The 22,260-nt window shown below is 41.6% G+C and overlaps 1 long non-coding RNA gene across 6 annotated transcripts in view; it reads right to left on the reverse strand.

Annotated features, from left to right (window-relative positions):
* Positions 1 to 22,260, reverse strand: part of LOC138988907 (uncharacterized) — a 185,613-nt gene that overhangs the window by 51,741 nt on the left and 111,612 nt on the right. For 5 of the 6 annotated variants that reach the window (XR_011465158.1, XR_011465161.1, XR_011465160.1 and 2 more), the window contains 2 exons: positions 3,961 to 4,139; positions 3,327 to 3,433 (listed from right to left, as the gene is read on the reverse strand). This is a non-coding gene — a long non-coding RNA (uncharacterized lncRNA). The remainder of the gene's footprint in view (positions 1 to 3,326; positions 3,434 to 3,960; positions 4,140 to 22,260) is intronic. The other variant, XR_011465162.1, reaches the window with a different exon arrangement.

The raw sequence follows: 22,260 nt of genomic DNA on the forward strand, positions 1-22,260 counted from the left end.
TCTCTTTTTTTTGGGTTATCGTTACCATCTTTCTAAATTCCATATACATGCGTTAGTATACTGTATTTATGTTTTTCCTTCTGGCTTACTTCACTCTGTATAATAGTCTCCAGTTTCATCCACCTCATTAGAACTGATTCAAATGTATTCTTTTTAATGGCTGAGTAATACTCCATTGTGTATATGTACCACAGCTTTCTTATCCATTCATCTGCTGATGGACATCTAGGTTGCTTCCATGTCCTGGCTATTATAAACAGTGCTGCGATGAACATTGGGGTACACGTGTCTCTTTCCCTTCTGGTTTCCTCAGTGTGTATGCCCAGCAGTGGGATTGCTGGATCATAAGGCAGTTCTATTTCCAGTTTTTAAGGAATCTCACACTGTTCTCCATAGTGGCTGTACTAATTTGCATTCCCACCAACAGTGTAAGAGGGTTCCTTTTCTCCACACCCTCTCCAGCATTTATTATTTGTAGACTTTTGGATCGCAGCCATTCTGACTGGTGTGAAATGGTACCTCATAGTGGTTTTGATTTGCATTTCTCTGATAAAGAGTGATGTTGAACATCTTTTCAAGTGTTTGTTAGCCATCTGTATGTCTTCTTTGGAGAAATGTCTATTTAGATCTTTGGCCCATTTTTTGATTGGGTCATTTATTTTTCTGGAGTTGAGCTGTAGGAGTTGCTTGTATATTTTGAGATTAGTTGTTTGTCGGTTGCTTCATTTGCTATTATATTTTCTCCCATTCTGAAGGCTGTCTTTTCACCTTGCTAATAGTTTCCTTTGATGTGCAGAAGCTTTTAAGTTTAATTAGGTCCCATTTGTTTATTTTTGCTTTTATTTCCAATATTCTGGGAGGTGGGTCATAGAGGATCCTGCTGTGATGTATGTCAGAGAGTGTTTTGCTTATGTTCTCCTCTGGGAGTTTTATAGTTTCTGGTCTTACGTTTAGATCTTTAATCCATTTTGAGTTTATTTTTGTGTATGGTGTTAGAAAGTGGTCCAGTTTCATTCTTTTACAAGTGGTTGACCAGATTTCCCAGCACCACTTGTTAAAGAGATTGTCTTTAATCCATTGTATATTCTTGCCTCCTTTGTCGAAGATAAGGTGTCCATATGTACGTGGATTTATCTCTGGGCTTTCTATTTTATTCCATTGATCAATATTTCTGTCTTTGTGCCAGTACCATACTGTCTTGATAACTGTGTCTTTGTAGCAGAGCCTGAAGTCAGGTAGGTTGATTCCTCCAGTTCCATTCTTCTTTCTCAAGATCGCTTTGGCTATTCGAGGTTTTTTGTATTTCCATACAAATTGTGAAATTATTTGTTCTAGCTCTGTGAAGAATACTGTTGGTAGCTTGATAGGGATTGCGTTGAATCTGTATATAAAACTGAATCACTTTGCTGTACACATGAAACTGATACAACACTGTAAATAAACACTACTGCAATAGAAAAATCCTTTAAAGCAGCCTCTTCTGGATGTAGCCCATAGAACAGAGTACACTTGGCTGTCCCACAGGGGCAGTCCCAGCCAAGAGTGCACCAAACTTACTGCCCTACAGTACTCTGAAATCATCCTTTCCAAGTCATATTCCACAGTGTTGGAAATCCATAAAGAACTTGGGTTAACCAACACTTTTTGCCAATGCCCTATGCCCTAAGTCATCATGTGCTCTAATACTGGCTGCAATTTTAAAGGGTCCAGAGATGCAAACGTTCTTTTCATTCAAGTTTAGATCTGGAAAGAGACTTGAGAACATTTAAACCCAAAGTTTCAGAATATTTTTGAGCTGCACACAATGGAAATACAATGGATAAATATTGAAATGGGCTCCTTGGGTTGGGACCATGGTAAAAGGCTCCAGATTCCACCTCCTCATACTCCTCCTTTTGCTCCCTTAAACCCCACTCTACCTACAGCTTACACACATTAGAACAGAACCTGAAGCCCTCTTCAGGACTTTGGGACTGAAGGGAAAGTAATCTGCAAAACATTGAAGAATCTAGTATTTTGTTTTATTTCGACTTCTTGTGACAGATTAAAAAACTGAAACCCATAAAGCTAAAATGGAATTTCCATTTCCAGCCACTAAATAACTCAAAAAGCTGCCTCTTAGAAACCCCTAGAATGCTGGCTATATGCAAATATCCATTTAAACATATCAAATGAACTCACAAAGGCATAAACTCATCAATTTGAAAATGGGTGTAACCTATGACCCAGCAATTTCACGGCCAAGTATGTGCCCCAGAACAGTGTGGAGATGCACTACTGGGTCACGGAATCACTTTAGTAAATTGCAAATGGCCTATTTTTTTGGTATGTGAAATAGACTAAATCAATCTGGATCATAACTGAATAGACAACAAGAGTGTTATTTTGAGAAACTTTTTTCCACATACAATGTATACACAGATACACAGAAATGTACACTTGTATGTTCTGGGTTTCCATGTACAGTGTATGTTTTACTGTGAATATAGACAAAACGTTTTTGAGAAGCTTTTGTATGTTAGTACAGAAAATGAACAAGAACACTGGTCAAAGCATTGCTCACCATAGTGCAAAATTAGAAACAATCTAATTACTCACGGAGAAGGCAATGGCACCCCACTCCAGTACTCTCGCCTGGAAAATCCCATGGATGGAGGAACCTGGTGGGCTGCAGTCCATGGGGTCGCTAAGAGTCAGACACGACTGAGCGACTTCCCTTTCACTTTTCACTTTCATGCATTGGAGAAGGAAATGGGAACCCACTCCAGTGTTCTTGCCTGGAGAATCCCAGGGACGGGGGAGCCTGGTGGGCTGCTGTCTATGGGGTCGCACAGAGTCGGACATGACTGAAACGACTTAGCAGCAGCAGCAGCTAATTACTCATCAACAGGAGAATGGAGATAGATAGATTAACAGGTAGACTGATGTCTATTCACAAATCATTAGAATATATACTAGTTAAAATGAATGGACCAGAGATTTGTTGCTGAAAGCTAATGCTAAATTCATTGAAAAAGCAAGTTGAAGAATGATATGTAGATAAAGTTTAAAGTTTTAAAACATGCAAAACAGAGTACCCACTGTTGAAAGATACATGTGTATACAGAATAAGTACGAAGGATGCAAATTCAGGACAGTGTTAATCTCTGGGGTGGGAGGAAGGGAATCAGGGGTAAAGCAGGAATCCACAAAGAACTAGGTCTGAAATGAACTCATCCCAATGTTGGGGTTGCTTAAAACTCGATAGCACACACAGTTTTGTTATTGTATTCTCCCTAATTTTTGTTGTTGATTAAAAAAATATTTTGTAAGTCACAGATGCTTACCTGAGACCAGATGGCTGATTGGTGGGATCATCTGGAAGAAAGCTAGGCAGGACCCTGAACCTGATTTCCAAGTCAGTCCTCTTTCCACATGGCTCCCATTTCAGGATCTGTTTGCAAATGAAAGATTTGCATCATTCTGGTGTGAATCTTAGCAACTTATTTTTACCTGAGAGACACTGTTCCCTACAGTCCACCAAGGCCACACTTGCTCTGACTAGAAAGAGCACAAAGCTCACTTGATCTGCGCGGCTGAGCTGCTGCTTCACAGCTTGTCACTTGGCTCTGTTTTCCAACTTCGCTCATGCATTGAAACAAAACACTGAATCACTGAAAGGTTGGTAGAAAGATGATCTAAACGTGCAGAAAGTATAAGCAAAAAGAGAAAGAAAAACAGAGTAGAGGGAAGATTCAGCTGCATGGGAGATCTAGACAAAGTCAGGGGTCACCGTCAAATTAAAGTCAGAATACTGCTAAGGAGCCATAAAACACACAGAGGGTTATTTTAGAAGATGGAAAAAACTTGAAATAATAGCATTTCCTACCTTTCACAATGTAATACACAATCTAATGGGAGGGGGCTTATTAACATTTTTTCTAGTCTATTTTAAGACAAAAACAAAACGACAAATGATACCTTGGCAATGGCTGGCAGAGATTTATTATGCTTCAGAAAAGTTCATGGCAGTGGTTTTTATCATTGGGTCCGTTATGCTCTTCAAGTTACATAAGAGGCTCTTTCTTCTTCTTTTTCTTCTCTAAGCATAACTTCTGGGTCAGCTTTAGCTTTTTGAGTGCATAAGCCAGAGCTTTCTGCTGTTCAAAAAGAAGGTAACTCTTGCAGTAGAGCGCCAGGAATACATCTTACTCTGGAGTCAAGCATTCAACTGTATGGGAATATGTTTTTAGACACTTCTCACTCTGGGATGCCTATCCATTATCATGAGCTGTGAAAGTATTCTTTTCAAGACTTCCCCAGCAGTCCAGCGGCTAAGATTCCACACTCCCAATTCAGGGGGTTTGGGTTTGATCCCTATACCACAATTTTCCCTGGTGGCTTAGATGGTAAAGCGTCTGTCTACAATGTGGGAGACCTGGGTTCGATCCCTGGGCCGGGAAGATCCCCTGGAGAAGGAAATGGCAGCCCACTCCAGTACTATTGCCTGGAAAATCCCATGGACAGAGGAGCCTGGTAGGCTACAGTCCATGGGGTCGCAAAGAGTCGGACATGACTAAGCAACTTCACTCACTTCACCACAACTAAATGTCTCCCATGGCACATTTAAAATTTTGAGCAGCCAAATAGCTAAATAAATTTTTTTTAAAAGAGAGAGAGAGAAATTACTCTTTTCATACTGCTGGAGAAAACTCAGACCTGTGACAGAATTCCTTCTGTTGTCCTGAGAGCAAATGTAACAATTAACCTTTACTCAACATTTACTCTTCTAAATACTTGACCTCATTTAGTCATCACCACCTTCTCAGGAAGACACTACTGCTACCCCATTTTGTAGATAAGAAAACTGAGATACTGGAAGGTTAAGTATAATAATATCCTTCAGGTCACCCAGAAGAAGTGGTAGGGCTGGGATTTGAACCCAGCCAGTTGGTTCTAATAGCCTGGGCTTCTATGCGCCCCTCTGTCCAGGAGGTGGTATTTAAAATAAATGAAGGTGGTTATTGAAATGACAGCACCAGGTTATGTTACAGCCAGGAGCCTCTGCTTCAGATAAAGTAACTTTAAGAGGGAAGTATTTACACACTAGTGAAGGTGACATCAAGGAGATCCAACCAGTCCATTCTGAAGGAGATCAGTCCTGGGTGTTCTTTGGAAGGAATGATGCTAAAGCTAAAACTCCAGTACTTTGGCCACCTCATATGAAGAGTTGACTCATTGGAAAAGACTCTGATTCTGAGAGGGGTTGGGGGCAGGAGGAGAAGGGGCGACAGAGGGTGAGATGGCTGGATGACATCACTGACTCGATGGACGTTGGTGATGGACAGAGAGGCCTGGCGTGCTGCGATTCATGGGGTCGCAAAGAGTCGGACACGACTGAGCGACTGAACTGAACTGAACTGAACTGAAGGTGACATCAGAATCCTCTCCTTACGGCTTGTAGCAACCACGTTGGCTTTGGGGCTCCTGTGTATTCTACCCCGTCTAAGTTATGGCTAATTTCTGCTACGTTCCTCAACCCCCAGAGAATGACAGTAGTGATGGATTTGGAAATGATGTTAGATAATCGGAAGGCTTAAGCTCGAGTTCAGTACTGCCACCTACTAACTAAATGGATGTACTTTCCTCGTCTGTGAAATGAGAAAAAGAATCTTGCTATATAGGGTAGTGAGAGTGGAACCAGACAGGGGCGAGGAGAACTGTGATCGTACACTTTCACATTGTTGACCCAGGAATTTTTTCCCCTTTGTTCCATAAGTCAAAGCAAAACAACAAAATGATGTAAACATCTGTGAAAGACCCATGTGGATACCCAAAAACTTTCTATTGTTTCCTTTCTATTAATGTTAACTTTGGTTAAGTCATTTTTCCTTTTTTATTTTTCATCTCTTAGGAGGGATATTGATCACTGAAGTCTCTTCCAACTTTGATATTTTATAATCCATTTCATCCTAGATTTAGGAGAAGCAAGCCAGGGTTTTTACTTATTTTTAAAATTAATTAATTTATTTAAAATGAAACAATGATGAGTATTTTTAATGATAAAAGGCATAATTTCACAAAGAATATAGACATCTTACACCATTAGACACCTTAACAGCAAAAAAGCAAAGATACGTAAGGCAAAAATCAGAAGAAATATAAAGGAGAAGAAAAATATATAATCACAGACATACTAACATTTCTCTGAGAATATTTTATCAAGCCACAGAAAAAATAAGAATAGGAGCATCGTGAGTGATGTCATTAATAATTTAAATATAATAGATTTATATTTAATTAATTTATATAATCATATCCTACACAAATATATATAAAATTCTTTATCTCACATGTTGTTATTAGAAAATAATGAGCCAGGGCTTTTAAATGGTAGTTTGGCTACTTGCAGTTACCTTACCTCCTAAAGTGAACGTATGCCTAACATCTGACCAGTCATATAGGATCCATGAGAAAATCTGACAGCTCTAATAATTAATTGCCCCCAAGTTCAAGTGTTAAGCAGAGTTGAATTCTACACCAGAACTAGGTGGATATCTGGTTTAGCCAGCAACCTGCCAGAAGTAGGGGTGGTGGCATTCCAACACTTTCGTTCTGGGTCATGCCAGACATGTAAGAAATGCCAGATAGGATGGCCTTTGAGGGTGCTTCAAGCCCTACGATCTCATGTGACTGCTTCACTGATAAGTATCACTTGAAAATGATGTTGGGTATGACCAGCTGTAGCAAGCTGGGAGCCAGAGCCAGGTCTTTCCACAGAGACACATCAAATGTGGCCACTGTATCTTGAGGAAATGACTGGAGCATGGTCTTGAAGCAGCTGCATGCCAGCTGAATGATCTGGCTCTGATCACAGTCTGTTACCCAGGCTCCCCGCCCCCAGCCATCCCATCCCAGCCTGAAGCAGATGCTGGGAACAGTCACCCCATCAGCAGCCTCAAGATCCATCACAATGCCCACGAGCTGAGTGGTGGGAACGGTCACAATGAGATAAGCATGGGTGGCCTCCCGGATCGCCGTGCACTGGACACCCATTAATAATGCAGTCTGTGTGTCCAGCCCATCATGCTCACCCTGGTAAGGGCCTCTGCACTGGCCATTCCCTTCAGAAAAGCTTGGTCCCCGGGTCTCATACAGCTGGCACTTTTATGCAATTCAAGTTTTATTTCCAGTGTTACTTTCTTAAGTCTTCCACACTCACACCCTCCCAGACTCTCTATCACAACACTGTGTTTTATATTTCATATAGCACTTCTCACTACTTGGAATGATTCTGTTCATTTACCTTTCTGGTTTATTAACTATGTCCCCTTTAGAATGTTAATTTAATGAGAACCAAAATCTCCTCAGTCTTCTCCAATCTATTCCCAACATGTAGAAAAATATCTAGCAGATAATAAGGAATTGATAAAAAAATTAGTAAAACTAATGTATGAGTTAATGAGTTAATTCTATCTAGGACAGGTGTGTTCTGGTGCCAAGAGGGCTTCTCTCACCGTGCTCTGCCATGGTAGTAAGATTTCAAGGCTCCAGGGGAGATTTCGTAGACACCTCTAAATATGTCCCTATTTCCTGAGCTATTTCTGTCTTGTCCCCCATTAAAGCTCTGAGAATCTCTCTTTGATCTGTAGGAACTGGCCCCCAACATCTATACTTATCCTATGTAACTTTTTCACTTAGGAATGATTTAGGTCGCAAGTAACAACGATAACAACACCCTATTGTAGTGCACTGCAATGTCAACAAACGAATCATTTTCTCAGGAACCAATCAAGAGGTATTGGGTCTGGTGTCAGTGTGACAGCTCTATTATGTAGACATCTTGGCTTTCTCTCCTCTAAACCGCCTGCTCCTAGTATACACCTCTCATCTGGTGCTTGTCACATCTCAGTCACATCCTGGCACCACTAGGCATTATTTCTGAACTCCAAAGAAGGGGAAAAACAAAGGGAGAAAAAACCATGCCGTGTGAATTTGTTGTTCCTTCTTCCTGGGAAAACAAAAGCTCTCTCAGAATCCATATCCAGCCCTTTTCTATTTATATCTCCTGCCCTAGTATTGGGTCTCAAGGCCATCTGCAGACCAGTTCCCGACACAGGGCAGTGAGATCACAGTGACTGGTTTAGACTGTCACACCGTATCTCCTGGGGCTGGAGAAGGGACCCACTTTCTATGAGATCAAGATGTTGCCACATGCTCCTGAACCAACAGATACATCACAACTAAATGGCCTTAGGGTGGACATTTCACCCAAAATTGGAGCTGAGACTCTGGGGAATTGAGAGTGGAAAGCAGACCCCTTGAGCCATCATGTTTCTGAACTTTCTGAAGATTTGACCCTTCCAAGTGTTTAAATTCCATCATATGCTTAAATATCTACCCAATATATTCTCTTTTTTCCTTAAGCTGGCTCAAAGATTGTTTCTGTTATTCAACACCAAAGGGTCTTTGTTACAGGAGCATCTAGACCCAGCATCCATCAAGGCCAGTCAGGAGGAATGGTTGCTTCAGGGTGTCAGACATTCCACTCCTATCCCCCTCAGGAAAGGCAGCCCTTTGGACCAAACACTCTGCTCCCCTCAAGGTGACCCACATTCTTAGACATTATGTCATCAGCCTGACAACTTCCTCCTCTTCACCTTCAGACTATATTTGCTAAGGTCCCCAGTAGACAGGGAGGCTTGCTGGGTACTAAAGGCCTGCCTCGTGACAGAGGGATGGGGTTTGTGCAATAACACCCATGCTAACTGGTGGAGATGTCACATCTCACATCTATGGTATCAGACCTTCTGATTATGAGCCCAGTAGTTTTTTTTTTAAGCTATCTGATTATCCAGGAGACACATACATACACACACACACACACACACACACACACACACACACACCTCACTTTCTCTCACATGTGGTTGTGCTAGTCACTCAGTTGTGTCCGACTCTTTGCAACCCCATGGGCTGTAGCCTACCAGGCTCCTCTGTCTGTGGGATTCTTTAGGCAAGAATACTGGAGTAAGTAGCCATTCTCTTCTCCAGGGGTTTTTCCCAACCCAAAAATCAAACCCAGGTCTCCTACATTGTAGATGGATTCTTGACCATCTGAGCTGTCAGGGAAGCCATATGTGCACATACAAAACAGTCATCTACCCCCCACAGTTAAGAAAGATCTTCATGAGTGAAAAACCTGGCTAGGCTATTTCAGTACTTCCTCTCTGCTAATCAGCCACAAGGAATATTTCGCAGAGATTACAAAGATTGTGAGTCACTCAAGTATCCAGAGAGAGAGAGAGAGAGAGAGAGAGAGAAAGAGAGAGAGAGAGAGAGAGATCTGCAGCTCTCTTGCTACATTACCTATAAACTTGATCTAAGGTCTTTTATTTTTTGCCACACCACACAGCATGTGGGATCTTAATTCACCAACCAGGGATCGAACTCCTGTCCCCTGCATTGGAAGCACAGAGTGTTAACCACTGAACCACCAGGGAATTCCCACCAAATTCTTTTCCAGTGTATATATTTCTTTGACGTAAGCAAGTTTTGTACAATATTTCTCAAAATGTGCTGCTTACATCTTACAGGTTTACATGAACAAATGGTTCCCTGCTCAGAAGACTTTGGAAACTGACTAAAGGAAGCTCAGTGCTGCTTCTTGCAAGATGCTGCCAAGCCTTCAATATTCCAGTATGCATCATGAATAGCTAAAAGAGGGATGCAGTATGTGGCATCTTCCAGATTTCTTTAACCACTAACATTTCTTCCTTGGTGTATACTGAAAGGCTGGTGATGCAATAGATATGTTTTGGTAAACTGCTAGAAGAGAGGAATATAGAGGGCAAATCCTAGAAATGAATACCTCTTTGGCTCAGACAGTAAAGAAGCCACCTGTAATGCAGGAGACCTGGGTTCAATCCCTGGGTTGGGAAGATCCTCTGGAGAAAGGAATGGCTACCTACTCCAGTATAATTACCTGGAGAATTCCGTGGACAGAGGAGCCTGGCGGGCTACAGTCCATGGGGTCACAAAGAGTCGGACACAACTAAGCAACTAACACTTTCATTTCACTGCTGCTGCTGCTGCTGCTGCTGCTGCTGTTGCTGCTAAGTCGTTTCAGTCATGTCCGACTCTGTGCGACCCCATAGACGGCAGCCCACCAGGCTCCCCCGTCCCTGGGATTCTCCAGGCAAGAACACTGGAGTGGGTTGCCATTTCCTTCTACAATGTGTGAAAGTGAAGTCGCTCAGTCGAGTCCGACTCTTAGCAACCCCATGGACCATGGTAGGAACCTACCAGGCTCCTCCATCCATGGGATTTTCCAGGCAAGAGTACTGGAGTGGGGTCACTTCACTACCTTTTTTAAATACCAAGAGGCATAGTTTAAGAGTCGGTGAAGTAGGCCATGTGCAGATTTGTGTGTAGCCCTGTTGGATGTCAGTAGATAGTTAGAAATGCTACTTCATCTGCTGTTCCCAAGTTCCACATCACAGAGGCCAACCTGGGTGGAAAGTCTGAGAGAGTGTGTATTTATCTTCTTGGGCTGATCATGTCAATGTTATGATCAGAGGATCATCAGGTTTCCCTCCTTCAAAATGAGGATGTTAGGCCATGTGAGAACAGGGAGAATGTGGTTGTCACCAAAGAGTCCAACACCCCATTATTTTTTTTCCTGTTCTGACCTTTAATCAAAGCAGTTTTCATTAATGCAAGGATAAGTAAACCACATTGACCTTGGTGATATGATATATGAACTAAAAACTTCTAAGACAAATTTGTCTTATTTAAATCCACCTTTTCTAAAAGACCACTTGGTATAACCTAACAAAAATAACCTGTCTACCAATGTGCAAACATTTTGCTAGGATATCTGGTGCCACCTGGGCTGCTTTAGAACCACACAGGCTTTAGGCATCCCTACACTGGCCAAATGATTTTAGGAGAATTAAATGGCAGGATTGGCAATTGTTCTGCCAAAGCTTTATCCATAGCACATCTAGAAGGAAAACTTACTTCCCTGGAAGCCTTTTTGCAGGGACAGAGAGATCCAAATAAAGAGGAAAATAACTGCACAAATGCATTTATCAACACAATGTCATGTTATAAACTGTAATTTATAGAATAAGTATGGGAGAACCTGATACTCTAATTCTAAAGTTCAATAATTTCAGTGATGTAATACAAATCTCATTACTTATCTTTATCCCCAAGATGACTATTTTCAGGCTTTATTAATAAGGATCCTTACTATTTGAAATTTACTTTGACCTTATATTTCATCTAAATTGAATGATTTGAAATGTCTGAGAAAATACAAGGTTTAAATCACATCTCTATACCCTACCTCTATGAAAAATAAAATGGTTTTCTTTGCATCTATGGGAACAAGAATATTAAATGGCACATGGCATAGCAAGGGTGAAAAATACCTAACAAAGACATCAAAAGATCAAGATTCAAGTCTATCTTTATTTTTTTTTCAAGTCTATCTTTAGACAGCTATTGTTATAAGCTAAGCCCTAGTACCTTAAAATTGGACTTTCTTTTGGAGATAGGGTCTTTTAGAGATGATCAAGTTAAAATGAGGTCATGAAGGTGGGCCCTCATCCAGTATGAATGGTGGACTTCTAAGAGGAGGAAATTTGGACACACACACACATAAGTGGGAATGTGGTGAGAACAGATATGGAGGAGATGGCAACTGATAAGCCAGGGAGAGAGGAAGCCTGGAATAGGTCCTTCCCTCACAGTCATCAGAAGAAACCACCCCTGCCAACACCTTGGCTTTGGATTTCTAGCCTCCAGCACTGGGAGAATACAGAAAATGCATTTCAGTTGTTTAGTCCAGTCAGTTGTGGGGTCTGTGTGACAGAGCCCTGGCAAATGAATACAGCTGTGTTCTTAGCCAAGTCTTCTAATATTTCTGTCTCAGTTGCCTCATCTATAGCATTAGGAGGTAGATGAGCTTTGAAATCGCTGTATCTCCAATAGCTAATGATCAAGGATGAAGGAAATGGCAACCCACTCCAACATTCTTTTCTAGGAAATCCCATGGACAGAGGAGTCGGCAAGCTACAGTCCATGGGGTTGCAAAGAGTTGGACATGACTGAGTGACTAACACTTTCACTTTCAAGAATGGACATAGACTCTCATCAGATCTTCTGAGATGTAAACATGCACCATCTTCTGAGAAAAGCTTTCTCTCTTATCTATAGATCAGTGGATTATAGACAAGCTGACATCATCTTTGATAATCCTGTCTGGTCATCCTAAGTCATATTTAGGTAATGACTCTAGGAAGCAAAATAAGGGAGAAAGGAGGATCAAAGTAACTCTGATGAAAGGCTATAAACTTATAAGCTTATATCTTCCTTCAAGAAATTCATCATTTGTTAGATAATTAGTGGGAAGCTCCTGTATAATGAAGGGAGTTCAACTCAGTGCTCTGTGATAACCTAGATGGATGGGATGGGGAGTGGGAGGGCGGTTCAAGAGAGAGTGGATTTATGTATACTTATGGCTGATTCTGCCATTATGGCAGAAAGTTAAGAGGAATAAAAGAGCCTTTTGATGAAGGTGAAACAGGAGAGTGAAAAAGCTGGCTTAAAACTCAACATTCAAAAAACTGAGATCATGGCATCTGGTCCCATCACTGCATGGCATATAGATGGGGAAACAATGGAAACAGTGAAAGATTTTATTTTCTTGGGCTTGACAATCACTGCAGACAGTGATTGCAGCCATGAAATTAAAAGATGCTTGCTCTTTGAAAAAAGCTATGACAAACCTAGACAGCATAATAAAAAGCAGAGACATTACTTTGCCAACAAAGGTCTGTCAAGTCAAAGCTATGGTTTTTCCAGTGGTCATGTATGGAGCACCAAAGAACTGATGAAGGCTGAGCACCAAAGAATTGATGTTTTTGAACTATGGTGTTGGAGAAGACTCTTGAGAGTCCTTTGAACTGCAAGGAGTTCAAACTAGTCCATCCTAAAGGATATCAACCCTGAATATTCACTGGTAGGACTGATGCTGAAGCTAAAGCTCCAGTACTTTGGCTACCTGATGTGAAGAGCAGACTCACTGGAAAAGACCCTGATGTTGGGAAATATTGAAGACAAGAGGAGAAGGGGATGACAGAGGATGAGGTGGTTGGATGGCATCATCAACTCAATGGACATGAGTTTGAGCAAGCTCCGGGAGATGGTGAAGGACACAGAAGCCTGGTGTGCTGCAGTTCATGGGGTTGCAAAGAGTCAAACATGACTGAGGGACTGAGGGACTGAACAACAACAATAATGGCTGATTTACATCAGAAGAAACAACAGAACACTGTGAAGCAATTATCCTCCAGTTAAAAACAAATTAGTAAAATAAACTCATCATTTGAAAAAACTGGCTTATAACAGATTCAAAGAAGGTGCTGTGGTGGGTTCAGATGAAAAGATCAATAATAAATGTAAATTTCATGACATGGTTCCCTGTGTTAGAACCTCTGTAGAGTAAACAAAAAAGCACACATTTGTGCTGTCTTTACAACTCATTTCTGGGTGTTCTTTCTTCATTTCCCACACCTTTCACTCCAGTGTTTATTATGAAAGGAAAGATGTTCCAGGCATAACTATTGAACTTCTGGGTACTACTATCCTGTTCCATCTCAGCAAAAAAACAGTTAATAATAATGACTTTGTGCACCCTTTATCAAGCTCTCATCAGCATGTATGATCTTGGTATAAACCCCAGGCTATGCACCTTCAAAGCCTAGAATACAGTTTAATGCCAGAATCACAGTTGGTAAGAAGAGCATTTTGGCAACTGAAATTGCTATTCTAAATGCTATAAAACAGAACTGATGTCCTAGTTACCCTTCACTTTACCTCGCTGAATGTACACTCTCCTGCCAAAGAAAATATAAAGATAAGCATTCTATTCCATGAGATGATCTTATCATTGCTAAGAAGCAATTGTAGGGTGACCTTCTTAAGAAGCAACTGGCTAAATTACATGAAATAGTAGCATCAACAATATCAAAACATAAATCAACACACTTAGTCAGCATCAATCTCACAATTAAATGGACAGTGCTTGTAATTAGTTGGGATCCCGATAAGATGGAACACTCAAATCAGAATAATTCAAAGGCTTCTGTACTAAGGAACTTTTACAAAAGTGTACTCAGGGTAAAGTAAAACCACAAGGGACTTTAGGCAATAATCAGGGTTGGGAACTGAGCCACTGTTACCAACTCTAGGCGTAAGGAGACAAGGAGGAGGGGGGTGGGTTGGCAGAACCTGGAGAAAGAAAGTCATGTAGAGAAGACTGTCATGAAGAGAGTAGTGCTTTTCAATCTAGGGACACTGTCCAAGGTGTCCCCAACAAGATAGGAGTAAGGAGGATAAATACCCTGACCTCCTCCTCCTCCCCTTTCCAGTGTTCTGTCAGGGTCCCGACTGATCAAATCCAACCAGAGACAGAACAGGGGGCCCACTGAAGGGGTCCATTAAGAGTCAGCCTCTAATGATCAGAGTGAGGAGATCTGGAGGGGCAACTGGGTAATACACAGCAGGGTGCTACCTAACCCAATGCACTCATAGAAATACTTATAAATTTTGTAAGAGCAGAAAATGTCTCTTCTTGTTCACCATTTTATCCCCAACTATATCACTCCAGTATTCCTGCATGAAAAACCCCATGGACAGAGGAGCCTGGCTGGCTGTGGTCCCTGGGTTGCAAACAGTCAGACATGACTGAATCAACTTAAGCATGGCATATCATTCCAACTCCTATTTTCCAATTCTCTGACAGCAACTGGGTGTCCAATAATTAAATTCAATGTGAAATTAATTACCCAGAGTTAGCACAGACCCCACCAGTTAAGGGCTTAGTTCCATTTTGGACACCAGCCACAAATGGGGTTCCCAGACAACTTTCACTTCTGCCTGCTGCTGCTGCTGCTGCTAAGTTGCTTCAGTTGTGTCCGACTCTGTGCGACCCCATAGACGGCAGCCCACCAGGCTCCCCCGTCCCTGGGATTCTCCAGGCAAGAACACTGGAGTGGGTTACCATTTCCTTCTCCAATGTATGAAAGTGAAAAGTGAAGTTGCTCAGTCGTGTCCGACTTAGCGACCCCATGGACTGCAGCCTACCAGGCTCCTCTGTCCATGGGATTTTCCAGGCAAGAGTGCTGGAGTGGGGTGCCATTGCCTTTGCCTCACTTCTGCCTAGCCAACTGTAAATATGGAGGTTCCCACAACCCCACTCAGGTTCAGTAATTTGCCAGAGCAACTCCCAGCTTAGGGAAGCTCTCTGCTTTCTATTACAGCTTTATTGTAAATAATACAACTCAGGAACAGCCAAATGGAAGAGATGCATAGGGAAGGTATGGGGGTAAGGAGGGCACAGGGCTTCCATGCTCTTTTCGAGTGCACCACCCTCCCAGCACATCAATGTGTTCCCAATCTGGAAGCATCATGGCATAGGCATGATTTACTGAATTTTAGGCCACTGGTACTTGAACTCAGTCTCCAGTCCATCTCTCCTCCCCAGAGGTCAGAGGTGGGACTGAAGGGTTCTATCCCTATAATCACATAGATTTTTCCTCTGGGAACCAGCCTCCATCCTGAAGCTGTCTAAATACCCCATCTTTAGTCACCTTATTAGAAAACAGAAGACACTCCTATCAGTGGAAATTCCAAGGAATTTAGTATGCCAGGAACCAGGAAAAAGGCCAAATCTAATTTTTTCTTAATCATGCCACGCCAGCATGTTGTATCACCATGTCTGGCACGTAATGTATTTGTTACTGAATGATGCAGTCTCCACTGTGTTAGTCTAAAGTTCTTTCTCTTTTCCTTCTGGGTTTTTGAAAGATTACTAAAATTTTTAAGCCCAAACTATACATGCCTTTAAGCTTCTCCTTCCCCTCTAGTCAGATAATCTAAAGAAGACAAATCCTGAGTGGCTTCTAGAACCCCAGGGCACTTCACACCTCTGATACCCAAAGCATAGGGAGACTCAAAGGAGAAACACAGATATTTTTTAGAGATGGAATCTGAACTGTTGACAAACAATCTGCTCTAGTCTCTTCAGGGTTGTACGCCTTTTTATCACCTTCACTACCAACAGATTCTGTGGCACTAAATAGACGTAGGAAGCTAGGGCTAGACCTTTGTGGGGTGGTAAGCCATTTTTGTTGATATAAGGTATTGTACAACATGCCACCAAAAGAACTTTATTTTGTTCTGGATAGTCTCCCAATGATACGAGTCACACCTTGTGCTTTTAAAATCCCAAGGTGACCAATATTTTACATGTCAGGGAAAACTGGATCTCTATGAGGAGAAAATCTGAAATAAGGGATGAAGAAAAAGCAGAAGGGAGTAGGGATAGTCTAAATCCATTAACAGAAAAAAAAAAAAAAAAAATCACTGAAAAACAAACAGATCCATTCAAAGCTGATATGCCTTGAAAATACGGTACAAAATTTCAGTTTAAATGAAGTTTGGGGGAAGCGCATTTCCATCTGATGGAAGGACATTTTCCATCCATAAGCAGACCTAGCTATTAAACTGATGGACTGTAAGTTTTCTCTATAGCAATAGCCGTTTTTAATATTAACATAAATGAGCCAAGCTCTACAACCAAACTTTGAAGTCTCAACCTAAACTGTTATCCAAAGGCTTGATCAGGTCCTGATCAAGAATATTTTTAACCTGCTCACACATTCCTGGCCCATCTTTCTGGGAGTGGGGTTCCTAAATTTCTTCAGCTGAGTGTGGTCTCTAGCCATTGCATTCTCTGCGTATGTGATGTCTCCTTTGATCAACAGCACACAATATCATCATTTCAGGCACTGATCAGAAAATGCATCTAAGAACAGACTGGGCTTCCCAGGTGTCTCTAGCAGTAAAGATCCTGCCTGCCAATGCTGGAGACATAAGAGACACTGGTTCCATCCCTGGGTCATGAAGATCCCCTGGAGGAGGGCATGGCAACCCAGTCCAATATTCTTGCCTGGAGAATTCCATGGACAGAGGAGCCTAGCAGGCTACAGTCCGTGGGGTCACAAAGACTCAGACGTGACTAAAGTGACTTGGCATGCACATGCAGGAGCTTGCTAGACACACCTGATAGCGGAAAGAAATGCCTAAGGCAGTTGTTCTAAACCCAGTTGATTGTTCTAAATGACCTAGGGCACAGGGAAGACGAGAATGGCCAGAGGCCCTTGGAAAGGAAGACAGTGAGAGAGAACAGAGTGGGGATCTAGGCCCACCCAAGTACATGGACTCATATCTGGAGGTGTCCTTTTTAAGACACATTAATCTACACCCCCCCCAATCCCCGCTGACTCCATCATACAATGGAAGAGACAGACTAATTTTCCTTTTCCTATCTCTAAACAATACACTGGATTAGGTAGACTGAAATTACACAGGGAGCTTTTTCAAAATAAGTTACATGAGTAAGATTCTCCTTAGCCACTCACCCTGCCATTCTGAGGAACCTCATGTCCTGGCACCCGATAAATTTTGCAAGAGCTCCCTAGGTTATTCTGACATTCTTCTCTTCATCCTGCCCCATCCCCAGTTACAAATCCACTAAACACTAGTTCCCTATTACACTCAGTTACCAGAAAGAAATGTATTTGGGTCACATATCTTAACTTCCTGCTTACATACCTTAATGGCATTAATATTTAATAATACACACTTGACTTAGATCAAAAATGCCTGATAAGGGTTATCTACTTGAATTTTACATTGTTATGCCTTCTGGAAAATCAGTTTCAATCATCTCATAACCTTACTCAACATCCATTACATAAACCTTCACAAAATACCATGTCTGACAAGAGATGGTCCCCCTAGCAGAACATGTCTATGTCTTTCTAACAAACAGGGATAATGAGGTATTGCAAAGCATCTGCCCTGGTGCCTCAGCTGCTAGAAAACAAGCCTTTTCTTTTTTTAAGTGGTAACTAATACTGGTGAGGATCCCTAGAAATGGCTTGTAAGACAATGTTATTGATAGAATTTTCTGTGATGTTATAAGTGTGCTACATCTACCCTGTCCAATTCTACAGTTAATAGGTACATGTGACTTGTGAGCACTTTAAATTGTGACTAGTGTGACTGAGGAGTGAATTTTAAATATTATTTAATTTTAATTAATCTGATGCAAAGAGCCAACTCACTGGGAAAGACCCTGATGCTGGGAAAGATTCAAGGCAAGAGGAGAAGAAGATGGTAGAGGATGAATGGTTGGATGGCATCACCAACTCAAAGGATATGAGTTTAAGCAAGCTCCAGAAGATAGTGAAGGCCAGGGAAGGGTGGCATGCTGTAGTCCATGGGGTCACAAAGAGTTGGACACAACTGAGCAACTGAACAACAACGATGTAAATTTAAATAACTGCATGTGGCTACTGCCTATATGGGGCCACATGGTTCCAAGGCCACTTTTTATATTTAAGTAGGATGACAGAAGAAAAAGAAAAGCAAAAAGGCAAAATGGTGTTTGAGGAGGCCTTACAAATAGCTGAGAAAAGAAAAGAATCTAAAGACAAAGCAGCAAAGATATACCCATTGAATGCAGAGTTCCAAAGAAAAGCAAGGAGAGATAAGAAAGCCTTCCTCAGTGACCAGTGCAAAGAATAGAGGAAAACAATAAAATGGGAATGACTAGATATCTCTCCAAGAAAGTTAGGGATACCAAAGGAACATTTCATGCAAAGATAGGCACAATAAAGGACAGAAATGGTATGGACCTAACAGAAGCAGAAGATATTAAGAAGAGGTGGCAAGAATACACAGAACTGTACAAAAAGATCTTAATGACCCAGATAACCACAATGATGTGATGACTCACCTAGAGCCAGACATCCTGAAATGCAAAGTCTAGGGCCTTAGGAATCATTACTATAAACAAGTCTAATGGAGGTGATGGAATTCCAGCTGAACTAGTTCAAATCCTAAAAGATGATGCAGTTAAAGTACTGCACTCAATATCCAGCAAATTTGGAAAACTCAGCATTGGTCACAGGACTGTAAAAGGTGTCAGTTTTCATTTAAATCCCAAAGAAAGGCAATGCCAAAGAATGTCCAAACAACCGCACAACTCCACAATAACACTTATCTCACATGCTAGCAAAGTAATACTCAAAATTCTCCAAGTGAGGCTTCAATTGTATGTGAACCAAGAACTTCCAGATGTACGAACTGGTTTTAGAAAAGGCAAAGGAGCCAAAGATCAAATTGCCAACATTTGTTGGATCATAGTAAAACCAAAAGAGTTCCTGAAAAATATCTACTGCTTTATTGCCTATGCCAAAGCCTTTGACTGTGTGGATCACAACAAACTGTGGAAAATTCTGAAAGAGACAGTAATTCCAGATCACTTTACCTGCCTCCTGAGAAATCTATATGCAGGTCAAGAAGCAACAGTTGGAACCGGACATGGAACAATGGACTGGTTCCAAATTGGGAAAGAAGTATGTCAAGGCTGTATATTGTCACCCTATTTAACTTTTATGCAGAATATATCATGTGAAATACCAGGCTGGATGAAGCACAAGCTGGAATCAAGACTGCAGGGAGAAATATAAATAACCTCAGATATGCAGATGACACCACTCTCTTGGCAGAAAGCAAAGAGGAACTAAAGAGCCTCTTGATGAAAGTGAAAGAGGAGAGTGAAAAAGTTGGCTTAAAACTCAACATTCAAAAAACAAAGATCATGGTATCTAGTCACATCACTTCATGGCATATAGATGGGGAAACAATGGAAACAGTGACAGACTTTATTTTCTTGGGCTCCAAAATCACTGCAGATGGTGACTGTAGCCATGGAATTAAAAGATGCTTGCCCCTTGGAAGAAATGCTAAGACAAACCTAGACAGCATATTAAAAAGCAGAAACATTATTTTGTTGATAAAGGTCCATCTAGTCAAAGCTATGATTTTTCCAGTAGTCATGTATGGATGTAATAGTTGGACCATAAAGAAAGCTGAGCACCAAAGAATTGATGCTTTTGAACTGTAGTGTTGGAGAAGACTCTTGAGAGTCCCTTGGACTGCCAGGAGATCAAATCAGTTAATCCCAAAGGAAATCAGTCCTGAATATTCATTGGAAGGACTGATGCTGAATCTGAAGCTCCAATACATTGGCCCCCTGATGCGAAGAGCTGACTCATTGGAAAAGACCCTGATGCTGGGAAAGATTGAAGGCAGGAGGAGAAGGGGATGACAGAGGATTAGATGGTCGGATGGCATCACTAGCTCAATGGACATGAGTTTGAGCAAGCCCTGGGAGTTGGTGAAGGGAAGCCTGGTGTGCTGCAGTCCACGGGGTCACAAAGTGTCAGACATGACTGAGTGACTGAACTGAACAGAAGATGACACAAAAATCTTACAGTAGTTTCAACTCTGGTACAAATGCTATGTGTTAACTGTAAGCATCCTCAGCTTTTAGTAATATTATTCAAAAGGATTTCCAGGGTTGACTATAGGAACTTGCCTGCTCTCAACAGAAAGCAAGGTCAGGTCATATGCCTGATGCAGCCTGATCAAACTGTAAGTGCCTTCACACCTGGGCTCTTATTATTGGAACTGCTGGGACCCAATGGCAGAAGAGCGGACCTTCCTCTGAGCGGGACCACTGTAACCCCTCTGAATGGACAGTGTGGACATTTACTCTCCCCTCAGCTCAGACCCCTCCACTGTTCTAACCTCACGTGGTAAAGAGAAGGCAGGAGTTTGGTCTTGAGGCTTTCTTAATTCACACCTGGAAAGTGTGTTCTCTTTCTGATGAAAGATCCAGTGGGTTTGCAGGGTGTCTCAACCTCAGCACAGTGACATTTTGAGCCCTGTGCTTCTGTGTTATGGGGACTGTCCTGTGTGTCTGAAGATGTTTAGGAGCATCCCTGGTCTCTACTCACTAGATGCCAGTAGCATCCCCCCAACCTTCCCAGTAGTGCCCACCCAATATTTCTACAGACATTGTCAAATATCCCCTGGAGGGCAAAAATCTCCCCTGGTTGAGAGCCACCAATCTAGGCAGTAAGTTCTTAGACTATGGGCTACTTAATAAAGAAGGCCAACTTTAGTTTTTTGTTCAGTTTTTAAAATCTCCAGTACCTGGCAGATGCCTGATACTGTGATAAACACTAGAGCATTGCTTGGATGCATGAATAAAAAGCCAACATTATTTTTTAGCTTTGTAAATATCTCCCCCAGTGCCTAGAAACTCAATCAACAAGTATTTTCTGGCTCATTAATATTCTTAAAGGTTTAAAAAAATAGGAATTTCTATGAATGACTATTTTTGAGGAAGAAAAATGATGGCAAAAATACATCTCTCTTCATAACTTAATGTGTATGAAGCAATTTCCTGGCTTGTTACGATTTTTAGTAAATCAAGTAAGTCTGAAAATATAGTCTCACCAGTTCTAAATTAAGTATCGTAATTTAGGGGTCGCATAGAGTCAGACATGACTGAAGCGACTAACAGCAGCAGCAGCAGATATGCAGATGACACCACCCTTACAGCAGAAAGTGAAGAAGAACTAAAGAGCTTCTTGATAAAAGTGAAAGAGGAGAGTGAAAAAGTTGGCTTAAAGCTCAACATTCAGAAAACTAAGATCATGGCATCTGGTCTATTTGCCTCGTGGCAAATAGATGGGGAAACAGTGGCAGACTTTATTTTGGGGGGGTCCAAAATCACTGCAGATGGTGACTACAGCCATGAAATTAAAAGACGCTTGTTCCTTGGAAGAAAAGTTATGACTAAACTAGACAGCATATTAAAAAGCAGAGACATTACTTTGCCAACAAAGGTCCGTCTAGTCAAGGCTATGGTTTTTCCAGTAGTCATGTATGGATGTGAGAGTTGGACTATAAAGAAAGGCTGAGTGCCAAAGAATTGATGCTTTTGAACTGTGGGGTTGGAGAAGACTCTTGAGAGTCCCTTGGACTGACTGCCAGGAGATCCAACCAGTCCATCCTAAAGGAAATCAGTCCTGAATATTCATTGGAAGGATTGATGTTGAAGCTGAAACTCCAATATTTTGGCCACCTGATGCAAAGAACTGACTCATTTGAAAAGACCTTGATGCTGGGAAAGATTGAAGGTGGGAGGAGAAGGGGATGATGGAGGATGAGATGATTGGATGTCATCACTGACTCAGTGGACACGAGTTTGAGTAAACTCCAGGAGTTGGTGATGGACAGGGAGGCCTGGCGTGCTGCAGTCCATGGGGTTGCAAAGAGTCAGAC

Source organism: Bos mutus, chromosome 8 (assembly GCF_027580195.1).
Source record: "Bos mutus isolate GX-2022 chromosome 8, NWIPB_WYAK_1.1, whole genome shotgun sequence".
Taxonomy (NCBI): domain Eukaryota; kingdom Metazoa; phylum Chordata; class Mammalia; order Artiodactyla; family Bovidae; genus Bos; species Bos mutus.